General features: G+C 39.6%; 2 protein-coding genes across 2 annotated transcripts in view; both read left to right on the top strand.

The window, feature by feature from the left end:
- The window catches only part of LOC125721558 (uncharacterized), a 145,200-nt gene extending 132,192 nt beyond the window's left edge, over positions 1-13,008 (top strand). The window contains exon 2 of the mRNA XM_048997530.1: positions 12,392-13,008. The gene's annotated coding sequence lies outside the window, so the exon portion shown is untranslated. The remainder of the gene's footprint in view (positions 1-12,391) is intronic.
- LOC125721543 (NLR family CARD domain-containing protein 3-like) overlaps positions 1-15,071 on the top strand; it is a 349,177-nt gene that overhangs the window by 291,033 nt on the left and 43,073 nt on the right. The gene's annotated exons all lie outside the window — the stretch shown is intronic.

Below are 15,071 nucleotides of genomic sequence, written 5' to 3'. Positions count from 1 at the left end.
TTTATTACAACTCACACATCAAAACCAAAAGGATCAGGATGGATCCAAAATAAACAGCAAATGACCAGAAATGAACTAAATGATGGAATAAACACAACTGGAGAACTATATACATACATACAGCTATAATGAACCATGAAACAACAGAAGCAGAACAGGCACTTAAATACACAGCTAACAAGACACAGTGCAGGACAGTGAGAATCATAACCAATAACAAGGACTGAGGGCAACCCAGGAACAGGTGTTACAGTTAAACAGCACTGGTGAAATCAAAGTGGCCTTTCAGCCACATGGTCAGCTCTGCATCGCCCTCTGCTGTTTGCATTAGAAGCTGCTTGAAATTCCCACTCTCCTTACCAACACCTCGAAAAGCCAGGCCTTGCCGTGCCAAGTACTTAACTCCAGAAGATTTTTCCTCACTTGCTGCTGCTCTTTCCAGCTCATCTGAAGGTTGAATATTAACAGGATTGATCTTCTGAATCCATGTCATCAGTGCTAATCTGTGGCACTGCCTGTCTTTATGTGCACTGAATTTCCCCAGTGCCTTTTCCAGTTTCGCATGTCAGTCTTCACAAGAGCTGAATCTGTCTTTCATGCCAGTTTAGACATTTGTGTTACAAATTATTTTGCACAGTAGAAACAAAGAACCCCCCTTAAGAAGAGGGGGAGCTGTAATGGAGCCCAGTGTGATCTTTAAACCATTTCTCATGAAAGCAGGGTCTCCTGTTTGATAGACGTGACATTTACATTTGGCTGATTTGGTGAAGGTCCAAGCTCTTTCCCCCCCCTCCTCCCTAATACACCTTCATCTTCACCTGCCTGTCTGCTCTCTCTCTCTCTGTCATTGACTCACACTCAGTCTCCCTGATTAAATGCTGTATCTTAAATACACACCACAGGCCAAACTAAGAAGCATATTAAACTAACATCAGGATCAGGCTGCTGTGACGTCATTATTCACTCATAACCATCAATATTTGCTCCTTTTCTCACTCCCCTCCATGTCGCCTGCATTCTCTGCCGTCAGCAGCCTCTTGCTGTCTCTCCCTCTTCATCTTTACTCTCAGCACAGCAGAGTTTACATGAAAGCAGTTATCAGTAAACAAGTGGTGCTTCTTGGCATGATGCTCAGGAATGGATTTCTAAGGATTTGTTACCTGAATGGGAATGATTAATATATGAAGAATATTTGACTCACATACTGTATACGTCTATCATCTGACTGGCACTAATTATCTCACTGTCTCTACTTACTTTTCTGCTTTTCTGTGGTTGCCCAAAAACTCACGATTGTCACACTTCCTCTTCAGGATTACAGACTTTCATGAAAACATTTTTTAAATGTGGGTGTTTCACCTGCGTGATATGCTTGCCTTTTGTACTTTATGAAGGACATAAAATAGAATTTAATTTTTACATTATATTACTCATACAACAGGAGGCATGGTCCTGCAGTGGTTAGCACTGTTGCCTCACACCTCTGGGACCTGGGTTCGAATCTCCGCCTGGGTCACATGTGTGTGGAGTTTGCATGTTCTCCCCATGTTGTCGTGGGGTTTCCTCCGGGTACTCCGGTTTGCCCCCACAGTCCAAAAATATGCTGAGGCTAATTGGACTTGCTAAATTGCCCATAGGTGTGCATGTGTGAGTGAATGGTGTGTGAGTGTGCCCTGCGATAGGCTGGCCCCACATCCTGGGTAGTTCCCTGCCTCGTGCCCATTGCTTCCGGGATAGGCTCCGGACCCCCCCGCGACCCAGTAGGATAAGTGGTTTGGAAAATGGATGGATAATAATAATAATAACAAATAATGATGATAATAATAATTGCACTGTGTCCAATGACTGCGAGTTACTGTAAACAGTAAAGTACACGTAACTGGACATGTCTGTATTATTTTGGTTTATACTTATTAATCCATTAATTCTAACTTTTGTACTTTAAATGGACAGAGTACAGTTATTATTATTAGGACAAGTATTGTGAGGGAACGCAAAACTATTGAGAGGAAACACAAAACAATTAAAAATATATTTTCTCACCCTGACATCTAAGGGACTCCATATACTGCAGATGATCTATAGAAAAAAATCACAAATACATCACTATCAACAAATATGTGGTTTTATTTAAATTATTGGGACTCAAAGGAAAATGGCTCTTCGCAATTTTCTTTTGAACCATAATCATAGGCTAATTGATTAAACATAAGTATTGATTTATTTCCATGACAACATTGTATATAATACTTATTTTGTCACCCTGGTCTATTTCATTACATATAAGAGAAGGCACACAGAATAATAACCAAAGGGTGAAGAATTTGATTGTGATTTTATTTTGAAAGATCACTTTGTTATGGAAGGCCATTTGGGACTTAACATCTACTTTGACGCCCATGTCAACACGTCAAACAAATTATGTCTTAACACGTATATTACTTACGTGTTAAGCCATTCGGACATCTTAACACGTCTTAAAACTGCATGTTAATGCGGCCAATTTGAACCTCTTAAGACGTTTGTACCTTTAATGCATCTATGCTATTGGTTGGCATAAACGTACACACCCCTTTTGACGTAAGGGCTATACGTATGCAGTACATGCCCTGTACGTTGTAGTCATGTGGTCTCTACGTTCAGCCATGTGAGTCCTACGTTGTTATTACGTATAGGCAACGTATGTATTACGTGTCAAACGTGACTGTGATGTTGTTTTCGGCACAGTCCATTTGTTGGAGGGGTGAATCACGGGTTTATTTAAACTGGCAGAACAGTTATCTTTAAATCTTTACAAAGTATAACTGGCAGTTTTAACATTTAATGAAACTGGAGCAAAAATGGTAAATCTGGCTAATATTGATTTAATTGCACTGGTGTCTTTGTGGTGAACAGTGCAGATGAGCTAAACTTATCATTTTGATCACTTTCTGTTCTGCATTAACAGCAAAAACTATATATTCAGCAAAGAAACGTATGTAGTTATTCATTTATTTGTAATAAGGAGTTTATAGTGAACGGTCATAGCAAAAGTATGAATGGCATCAATAATTTAGCTGCCTTATATTTTACCAGATGTACGTCGCATAGCCATTCTAGATATCTGAAATGACAATTGTGGATAGGAAGAATGTCATTGTGGATATCTGAAATGCTCTCTTTGACTAGGAAGAATTGAATTAGAGATATCTGCAATACGTATCCAGTCTAGCGATTAAATGTTAAAACGCCTTGCCATACTTTTGCATATATTGTTCCTGTGCTGCAGTATTAAACTATTTTAAAATGCAAAATAATTATTCTGTGACTGCATTGTTAATTTTTTTCCCACGTATTTTAAACAAATCTAATAAAAAACTGTAAAAACATGGAACAGATCAGGCACTGACAGTCAATCAGCCACCTGAGGTCATTATCTAGTGACCGAGGAACATTTTTCTTTTCTTGCAATGACTGTCTGCAAGGCTTCCCCATAAAACCGATAAAGTGGTAGCACCCAATTTTAAACATGTTAAGACGTTCAGATTGGCCGCGTTAACACGTAGTTTTAAGACGTGTTAAAACGTCCGAACGGCTTGACACGTAAATAATGTAAGTGTCAAGTACATCATTTGCTGACAATTACTTTGACAGCTGGGAGGACGACACAGAGTAGATGAATTGATCATATTGAGGGGTTGTGCCATTGCCTTTCTCTGTCCATGTCCTTGTGTTCTACACCACACCTTTGTTTCCTGTAAACCTGCGTTAGGCTCTTTCTGTACCTTTCCGACACAGAAACCTTTTCATAACATGAATTTATAATTGTCTTCTCACTTGAGTATGAATGATGCTTAGATATAATCTATATAATATAAATTTGATATATACTATATACGTGCACCCCACAGAAATCTCCACAATTGTAGAGGTACATATGGTCTCTATGCTTTTCCTAGAGAGCCCAGGCATAGAGAAGACACAAAATAATCAGTTTTCCACAGCATTTTCCTCCAAGCCTTCTCTAGTAAAACCAGAGACTATACCATCTCGCGTAGTCACTGGCTAGCATGCAAAGAGCCATTTCTGTGGTTTTTGTTCTCTTGCCCCATTCATCACAATCGCGGTGGATTAAAAGAAAAAGTCAAAAACAGTACTGTGTCATGCTATGTGTCTATGTGTAATAGGATTGCAGATTAGCTTAATGGACAGTCACCCCTGTTTAATTTTTTTACAGATTTTCTGAATGCTTAAACACTAAAAATGATTCTTATAAAACTATTAATAGTTATAGCAAAATTACTCACTGTTTTGCACTCAGTTTGCACTTTTGTAACACACAATTTGCAAATGTGTAAATACAATCCACTGCACAGCACTCTTTTTGTGGAACTGTAAACACAACTCACTGTTTTACACACAATTTCCAAATGATCAACACATTCCTAGTAAAACTATACACATTTATGGTTATTGTTTACACTATTTTGCCAACTGTCTGGCCACACTGGCACATGTGAAAACGGTTTTAGATAATTAGTTCACTTTGCAATCAGCATGAGAGCTATAAATAAGCCACAGGTACAGTAAGCTTTCAGTGTGGAGAACAATGGAGGGAGAAGGAAGACTGAGAAGAGTGAGAATTAGAGAAGGGCGAGGAAAAGGATGAAGACTAGGAGGTGAATTTAGAGGATGAGGAGGTGAAGAGGAAGGAGGAAGGGTAAGAAGAAATATAATAACTGATGTCATCAGAGCTACAACAGTGGATCATGTGATCAACCATGGAATGACCCTGAGGGAAGCTGGCCAATGGGTTCAGCCTGACCTGAGCCGCTACGCTGTAGCAGGCATCATAAGGACGGTTCCAAATGAGAATCGGTTAGTACAGTTACTTCACAGTACGTTTTGTAGTGGTACCATACTGTAATGAGAATCGGTTAGTACAGTTACTTCACAGTACGTTTTGTAGTGGTACAATACTGTAATGAGAATCGGTTAGTACAGTTACTTCACAGTACGTTTTGTAATAGTACTATACTCTAATGAGAAACACAACAATGCTGTACAGGTAAAAACTGAAATGGTTACTCTACAGACCTGCTAGACATCCAGAACCTGGGGGCAGAGGAAGAATGTTCACTGAAGAACGAGAGACCCATATAGTTAATATGGTGATCACAAATAATTCCATTAGGCTACGAGAAATACAGCAGCGTATAATAGAGGATGACACCATCTCCCAAAACATGAACAATGTGAGCATCTCTGCATTATCTCGTGTACTGGCATGCAACAGAATCAGGATGAAGCACATTTACAGAGTCCCTTTTGAAAGAAACAGTGAACGCGTTGGCATGGCAGGAACATTATTGGACACGGTGCCATAACCAATGTCCCAGGACAGCGTGGTGGTAACATAACTATGTGTGCAGCTATAAGTCAGAACGGTGCTGTTCACCATCATGCAACCCTGGGCCCATGTAACACTGCACACATTATTACATTCCTGGACAGCCTACATCATATGCTCACTAATGTTCACAGACCAGTTATGTCATCATATGGGACAATATTAGTTTCCATAGGACTGCTTTAGTTCGCAACTGGTTTACAGTCGCCCACTCTTCACTGTGCTCAACCTCCCGCCTTACTCTCCATTCTTGAATCCGATTGAAGAATTCTTCTCTGCCTGGTGCTGGAAGGTCTATGACCGTCATCCCCATCAACGCATGGCTCTTTTACAGGCAATGGAGGAGGCATGCGAGGATATTGACCAGGCATCATGTCAGGCCAGGATAAGGCACTCCAGGAGAGTTTCCCCGGTGCCTTGGACTAGAAAGCATTGCATGTGATGTTGATGAAATTCTGTGGCCGGACCCAAAGAGACGACAAGAATGATTTTTTTTCTCTCTCTCAGTGAAATTGTATGTTGTCTTGTGTTTGTTTTGATGCATGTGAATAAACATTCATACTTGAAATTTGAATCTTGAATTGTGTTTACATAACTATTTATGACAAAAGTATGACCTCAAATTGACATACCTCGTGCACAGAGAAAGCAAAAGCCAGATGTGTTTTCCATTCCTACCATCAGTGTGTAGTTGGTGCATTGTGTGCTTATTAAGATGATGGTTTGTGTTAACTGATTGGTACAAAAATAAAATTTTTCCAAAGGTTTGAAGAGTTAAGCAAGATTTATTAGCTTTTGCAAGAGACCTACAACATTTTGCTGATTTGGTGGTTTTTTTATTTGTGTGCAGAGTTTTTGCAAAATAGCCAGTAGTTACAAAAATGTGTTTAAGCCACCAGAAAAAAAACGTGTGTGCTTTGGTGCACATCCATCCATTTTCCAAACCGCTTATCCTACTGGGTCGTGGGGGGGTCCGGAGCCTATCCTGGAAGCAATGGGCACGAGGCAGGGAACAACCCAGGATGGGGGGCCAGCCAATTGCAGGGCACACTCACACACCAGTGACTCTCACACACACACACCTACGGGCAATTTAGCAACTGCAATTAGCCTCAGCATGTTTTTGGACTGTGGGGGGAAACCAGAGTACCCGGAGGAAACCTCACGACGACATGGGGAGAACATGCAAACTCCACACACGTGACCCAGGCAGAGACTCAAACCCAGGTCCCAGAGGTGTGAGGTAACAGTGCTAACCACTGCACCATCATGCCGCCCCCCATAAATTCATTTTTCCATTTTTATTTTCAATAATATTGATGTTAACTCAGCATCTTATTTTCAATGTTGAAAAAGTCACTTTATATCAAGGTTTCGCCACCATTAATTTTTCAATTTTGAACATCTGACCAAAAATCTATTCAGTTTCAATGCTGATAATTTATCACTGAGCATAATTCAATGCATTTAACTATACTTCAACGCTGAAACAATAACATGATGCTATCTGGGCTATGAATAATTATTTCAATTGATATACAGATTCCAAGCCCATATAGGTGACACACAGGTACATAATGGGCGTCTTATGTCTGAGGTAGCCAGCTACTGTGTTTGATAACCCACCATTATAATAATAGTTTCCTTGCACCAGTATAAAAGTAAACCAATTGATCCCTCTTACAATAACCTGTGGTATGAAACTAAATAAAATGTATTGTACCAGTCTTGGGGAAAACCAGTGAGAATCCACTGTGAAACAGCACTGCGCAAATTCTCATGTGTTCCTAATGACAAGGGCAAGACTGGTAATCAAACTAGCCTCTCAGCAGGAGTGTTAGTGTAAAAGCAGGGCTTATTGACACAGATAATAAAGCTTGTTAGAATGCGTAACATAATTATTTAGCTGGACCCAGAGGAGGTGAGAGCTCCCCTAGTGGCTACAGGAGTGTATTTTCCCCAAAGCAGATATAATGGATGGTGGTCTTATTGCTTTTAGACCACAACTTGGGATAGAAGAACAAATCAAATTATTTTCCTCATTTAATATTCAGATTTTAATTGGGCTTAAATTTTAGAACACAGTGTGTTCTAGGATGGTACGTTATGGATATTAGTCTCTACCACATTCTAACGCTATAAATCCGGACCTTTTCCTATGTTTGATTTGGTGGCTGCCAAGCGTTCTGAGTAGTATGGTGACTATGGTAGGCGTTTGTTCTGTTCTGTGTGGCAAATACATATAATGCTGACATTTTTCCTGGAAGATTTGGGATTTTTCATCCCGTGCCTTAAGGTATTTCTCTCCAGCTCTAGGGAGTCTCCCCCGAAAACACCAGTCACTCACTAGCCTTACACTTATGCTTGCTGACTTATTCAACACCATGAAGGATTAACAGAAAAACAGAAACCTATTAAAAGGCTGCACCATATCATGATATGCAAATAAACATCCAGCATCATTGTTTCACAGGGAAGTACATTATTTATTGATAATTATAACCCTAACCCTTACTTCTCAGCTTGACAAACATAAGGTGCGGCGCGTGAGCATGTGAACTGGTTGAAATGCAAGTGTCTCACAGTCAATGCATAAGACTTGAGAGCCCTGACTTTACTTATATAGCCCACAACATGTTTATGATTCATAAATAAATCTGGCCAGCAAATCGGTCTTTCATTTTCCACAGAATAAAAAGAACGATAATGTTATCCCGCTGATAATTGCAGGCGCGTTTCACCCCCGGCACTGGCTGGAGACACAGGCAAAAGGCATACAATCTTATTGAGGTACAAAAATTATTCCATCTACTCTGCACTTCTGCATAACTTCCATCATAGTGCCAGTTTTTGCGGTCAGCAAGTTTATTACTGTAAGCGCCTCCATAGTAGTGCCTCTGAGGAACTGAACCGGACTTCCGATGGTGTCTCTCACATGCACATCATACATATATATATATATATACACTCACTCTCTCCGGGTCTTTCACATGATATGTGGTCAGCCACTATATGGGAGGGATATTCCTGGATTTTATTGAAACTGTTGGGAACAATAAGGAAAGGGGTAAAATTCATATGCTCTGGCCCTCTCTGCACAAAGTAAAACAATGTATATACTTATGTATAGACGTGTTTTCTATCCCCTGCTTATAATGAATAATAAATAAAATATAATATATAATATATGGGTCATAATTATACAATTGATTTACTAACTCGGGGGACCCTGCCACTAGATCCTCACCTCTTCCCGCGTGTGCAATACACCAAAGGGAAGAGGAAATGAGGTCGGGACCCTTATAAAGGGGAAAAGACAGAGGGAGGGGCGATGCAGGACAAAAGCATCATGGGAAAGTTTAAAGGATATTGTACCCATCAGGTTAGACAGAAGAAGGAAAACAGAATCTTGCATAATTATAAATTAAAAGTAAAATAACAACCTGTTACAAGTCACCTACACTTCAGACTTCATCCTCAAAATCAAAGCAGTATTAACACAAGCAACATGTTCCATCTCTTAAATCCAATCTAACTTTTAAAAATAAAGTCTGTTTCAACTGGACTTTTATCTAAGAAAAACAAACATTTTATGTTCGAGTTGTTATAAAACTACTGAAACAAATAATTGGCTATACTGCAGTTCCGCTGTCTTGTTTGGCACCCTAAATTATGTCCTGCATTCTGTGGAAACAAATGAAGGCTGAGGAATGTTACGTAACACAGCTAGAATGCAAAAACTCTATCTGGTGTAATTCAGTGCATAAAACCAATGGTCTTAAGTGTGGTGTCTTCTTCGTAACACTCCCTGACTTTTCTATCCATGACCATGAGATAGGGTGGGCTGCTTTTCTTCCTTCCTTTGACTAGTATTCCTCCCTTTCCTCCCAGCCTTGGTTGGTGGGTCAGGCAGCATCACCTTCTTTTAATAGACCCAGGTGTCATTTATCTTGAAATTAGGTTCAAGTGCAGAAAATGATCTAGCAGAAGTCTTAGACAATCTCTGAATTACAGAGAAATCTGATTTATTCTGAAACTGTGAGAAATTGTTCATCTGTATTTTGCTGCATTGCTAATTGTTGATGTGTGTGCCCTCCTTGTGCAGTAAAGGGGAGATCACATGCAGAGCTGGTTTTCTGTAGTTTCTTAGCCTGAATTAAAATAAAATATTCTCTTCATATAGGAACCAAGTCTCTGGCTGGAAATTTCTACAAAAGGCCCATCTTCTTTTGCCGTATCAACACTTAAATGAGAAAAGCAGACAGGGAGAGTATAGGTGACTGCAGTGACTGTCCTTCCATGCAATCCATATGTACAAGGGGTATGACCAGAGTACACATGTACAAAAAATTATATATCAAAAGCAAGTACCTTTGTTGAAACGTGAAGGTAATCGTTTACAGCATAACAATTCCATCCTAAAAAAAAGAATTTGTCTGTGTATTGCCTAGGAACTGCTACAATGTTAAAATGGTAAATCCCAACCAACCAGAGCAAGAACTGACACGTTATTTAAGAACTGAAAGAAGGAGAAAATTGAAAACTTTCTTCGAGGGATCAATAACATATATGTTTTGTTTCCCACGGTCCTGTTACTAATTCAAATCTTAAATCCTGTACTTTGATATTTTGGGCTGAATGTAATGACAGCAAACGTAACAGCTGCCTCAATGCAGGTGAAGGCAGCCCAGAGGGTCCAAGAGGTCAGTGGTCAATTACTGCATAGGGATCAAATCTGCAATCAGAAAATTACTGCATACATGCCTTTATATTACGGTCAAGCGGAGAGTCAGAGCAGTTTCCATAGAAACAACGTAAACAAACTTTACCGTTTGAAGCACAACAAACTCTGAGTGAAAATGGCGCAGAGGTGAGTAGCTTGTTAGCTCTCCAAAATGTCTTTGAATTCTTCAACTGATGTTGTGCTACTTCGATTATTTAGCCTTTTATACTATAATGACATAGTAAATGTCTATAATACAATAAAAAACATTACATTTTTTTTAATATTACATATTTTTTAACGTCATTTAAAGTGCAGTGGTTTTTATTGCTACTGTGGTTGCTAATATTTAAATAATGACAGACTATTTGGTTAGTAAATTCATCTCAAACATGCTAGTTTAGTAGGGCTTCCCAACCTTTCGATGTCCGCGGATCGGTTTCCGTCGTAGAAAAGTGTCACGGATGGGTAAGACGGCGGTATAATTTGGGGGTTCCCACGCCGAGCGGCGGGAGATTGACGGTGTATACGGACATGCGGGGCTAATGGCGTATTTCCGTACATCAATACGGGCAGCTTTCTTTCCAAAACGGCGCGATCCCCTAATAAACGGGACGGCTGGCTCCTCTACCCCCGGTTGTCTGCCGCCCGGTGCAATACTCCGCGCGGACGGTACCGGAACACCGACCGGAAGTTGGGACCCCCTACTGTACAGGGTGGTAGGTAAATTGTTAAAAAAAAATTGGGGCATTACTTTCGGAGTAGGCTAGATGCTTCTAAGTTTATTATTACATCTATTTACATTGTTACACAGGATTAACACTTTCAAATATTCTTAGCTTGGTTAGTGTTAACTCAGTTCTTGGTAGTATTCATCTGGGTATTCATTTGATGTGGAGCACAGTTGTTTCGTATTTGATTCTAGTTATAATTTGGTGACATTACTGTTTAATATGCTATTGCACTTACAGTATCGTGCATTTTACAGTAGATTTTTTTTGCAATCTTGCTCGCTGTTTCTTTTATTCTTTCTTTTTTATATATGTGAACCCTGTAATTATTTATTATAATAATTATAACAATTGTATTTTCTGTATGGTTGAAGAATTTCCAGCTCTTTATTTATTTTATTATCTCTCTTAAGTGCTGGTTAATCTCTCATTTATTCCCCAGAGAGCGAATTGAGAGAGCTGATCGATGGACCAACACCCAACACTGGGAAGCCTGGAACCTGTGGGATGAAGTGATCAACTGGGGAGAAGGTGTTGAGGACTTCTCACCAGTGACACTCCCCACTGTCCAGGCTGGGGGGGTTAAGGGGGGATTGGGGGGGTCTACTGATTTGGGTAAGGGAGGGGAGAGTGTGGGAAAGGATGGACTGCTAGCCAGCACTAGTATTTCATCTCAAAGTCTTCAGAGTAATTACGGCCTTTCATCTGAAGACTGGGAAATTTATAAAACTTGCTACCTTAACAAAAAAAAGAAAGTCAGGAAGGACCGGACAAGCCGGGGGGAGGGTGAGGTAAGGGGGCAGAGTAGTGAGGAATATGTGGAGGTACCAGAGTGGGGAACATTTGAGGGGAAGGCCTCCAGGGTTGTGATGGAGGGGACAGAGGCTGGTATTAGTATGATGGATATGCTAAATGGAGGTGAGGAGAATGTATGTGAGGTGGGAGTGAATGTGGAGGAGGTTAAGGGAGGAGGAGGGAAAAGTACAGGGAATGCTGTGGAATATGTGGTGTCACAAGTAGGCAGAACTTGGCTAGAACCCATCCAGGAGGAAGACCTTGAGGAAGATGAAGAAACAGATGAGGAGCTTCAGGAAGCAGAAGACACTGATGCTGCCACAGTGGACAGTTGGCAGTGCATGGCGGCATATGTAGCCAGAATATGGCTGCAGACTTTACAGGAAGATGGACCTGAGGAAAATGAAGAAGCTGATGTGGTATTCCAGCAGGCAGAAGATGCTGATGCTACCACACTGGTCAGGTTTCAGTGTATGGTGGCATCTGAAGACAGATCACAGCTACTGACTATACCAGAAGAAGGACCTGAGGAAGAGGACGAGACTGAAGTGATGAAGACAGATAAAACAAAAGAAGATGCTGATGCTGCCGAGAAGATCTACAGTGAAGAAGAAGTATCATTCCATGTGAATGCCGAAGATCTTTCTGAAGATGATACTGAGAAGAGCCACAAGAAGAAGAAGAAGATGAAGTGGTGCTTCTTCTGCTGTCCCCTGCCTTTCAGAAGAATTAGCAAGAGGCAGTAATTATAAGGCTGTGAATTCAGGTTTACAAATGACTTAAAGCAGTAATATAACTGCATTATTGACACCTTCACAATGCACTGTAATGCATCCATAAATATATTATAGACATGGGTATAAATATTGAAGAAAAAAAAGCATAACACATTATAGCCATGTTTATTATGGATTAATGGCCGATATAATGTATTATGAAGATATTTATTGTGTATATATAGATCAGAGCATTCATAATGCATTATCAAGATAGCTATAATGTGTTATGCCTTTGTATAAGTATTTACAGCCGTGTTTTTTATACTTTTATAAATGATTTATAAGGCATTCATTGGGTATGTATAATGCAGTTATATGACTGCTTTAAGTAAAGTTAAGTAAAGTGTTTATTTTCTTTTTCTTAGAATACCCGTGTTAGAGCCCTGCATTGGGACTGGGATCCCGCGGGACCCAACGGAAAGAGATACTGTTTAAGTGTTAATGTAGCTATGAGATACGATAGGATAAGATATGCTGAGTTAAAATATAAGATAGGCTAAGACGAAATATATTAATATAAGCTAAGTTGAAATATAATAAGATAAGATAGGTTAAGTTATATGATAAGATAGGCTAAGTTAAAATATAATAAGATAGGTTAAGTTAAGATATGACAAGATAGGCTTATATAAAATATGATAGGCTAAGTTAACATATGATAAGATAGGCTAAGTTAAAATATGATGATAGGCTAAGTTAAAATATAAGATGGGTTAAGTTAACATATGATAAGGTAGGCTATGTTAAGATAAGATATTTGCAATAAAACATATTTACTTTTCAAACTGTGTCTTTGTCATCTTTTCAGTGTTGTGTCTGTCTTTGTTTGATAATTTTGAATTGTTAATTTGTATCTGACACTCTCCTAAATGTTAATAAGCAGAGACGGAGGAATGGGAGGAAGGTACAGTTAAGTATAAATGATAAAGTATCAAAATCACAGTGTTGCCTTATTTTGACGCAGAGAAAGTAATTTCAGTGTTACTACCACATATGAGTTAACGGCTGCAAATGTTGGTGTTAGAAGTGCCGGTAAATAACGCGGCGTAAGTTTAACTCCGGTGTATTTCTGAAAAACGCGCCGCCTTCTGCCTGCTGTCATTCGGCGAACATATAGGAGATCTGGTATCTGGTAAGTAACTGGTAAAGTTGTCATTTAACGTAATGCTAACGTGCATTACCAGTTAGTAAGTGTTTTACTATATCACACACCTTACGTCCTTTATAGTTTTAGCCCGGTGCACTCTGTATCCATGCTAACTAGCTAGCTAATGTTAACATGACGCAGTACAGTCTTCCAGCTTGGGGATTCCCACCCCTGTCCGCGGCCAGTATTCCGCAGGGGGGTTTGCGGAGGTGTTGGTTGCAAATGCAAACGATCCCTTCATGTTCATGCGTTGTGTTCTAATGTGTAAATAAAAGATAACTATCAAATTCAATGTTTATGTCCTATTATACTAGATAAGACTGTAAAATAGTTTGCCCTGCATATGGATGCCATGTAGTCAGAGTATGATCAAGATAGGGTGTGAGTGTGGAAAAAAGACAAATGTAACAGTATTTGAGGGAAGAGTGTGAAGGAGGGAAATGTAGGGAGAAGGAGGTTCCTCGGAGCTCCGAGATGTGTTTGGCTGTAATAAATCTGGAATATAGCTATATGACATAGTTTTTGATAAAACCAGCATTTATTTTTTAAGTTTGTTGAGCTCCGTCAAAACAATTAGAACGAGTTCATTATGTAACTGGAACCCCTCTCACATGTAAACACAGTGACACACTACAGCATTGGTTTGTTGTCTGAGGCTATGATACTGACCACAAACACATTCTCAAATTTCACTGCACCAATCACAGCATATGCAGGCAGAAAAATGATCGCAAAAAACATTCAGCATTAGACTCTAAAACCGTCTGTAATGTCTGTGTTTATCCAGTGGACCATAAATTAAAATAAGCTTTCCTATTTCAGTTTCTTTTAGATGTTATAAAGTAATAAATAAACAATCATAATAATTAAACCATGTATTACTGACTATCAGACAACTTCAACAAGTTACCACATGGATGCAAAATCAAAGATATTCATTTGCGCCTGGCACTAACCATGTACTCCTTCACAGTACTAAGCCATAGAAAGGTCCCCAATGAAACCCCTGCATTCCTGCATCGCAGATACCCTAATCTCAGCATTTATAAGGTTATATTTGTACTACCTGCCAATTTTTATATTAGATGAGACTAAAAATTGAGAAATATCTATATACAGAAGTAGTTTTTCCTGATAAGAAGGATAATATCAAGACTGTCAGCATTTACAAATCGAATTATGACACATCTGAGTAGCCCAGACTGTCCGGAAAACAAAGCCGTACAGCATATGTGGCTGACTAATGTACATACAGTGTAATAAGCTTATAATCAAATGGATAGAAAAACGCTCAATAATAGACAGGATTCAGAGGGTAAATAAGGTGCATCATGTGGAAGAGAAGTTAGGTGGCGTTGGGGTGCATTGTGAGTTTCATCTGGTAGCTAGAAGGGAACAAACAGGGCTTTGGGGGGGGGGGGGGGGGGGGGTGGACTTCTCCGGGGGCTACATCGCTCTACCTTTTTGTAAAATGATTTATTTAAAAAAAATCTTTTCTCCTTACACT

The sequence above is a fragment of the Brienomyrus brachyistius genome, unplaced genomic scaffold, assembly GCF_023856365.1.
Source record: "Brienomyrus brachyistius isolate T26 unplaced genomic scaffold, BBRACH_0.4 scaffold34, whole genome shotgun sequence".
Classification (NCBI taxonomy): Eukaryota; Metazoa; Chordata; class Actinopteri; order Osteoglossiformes; family Mormyridae; genus Brienomyrus; species Brienomyrus brachyistius.
The sequence above is the reverse complement of the archived record's forward strand: the minus strand, read 5'-3'. Positions and strand labels throughout refer to the sequence as shown.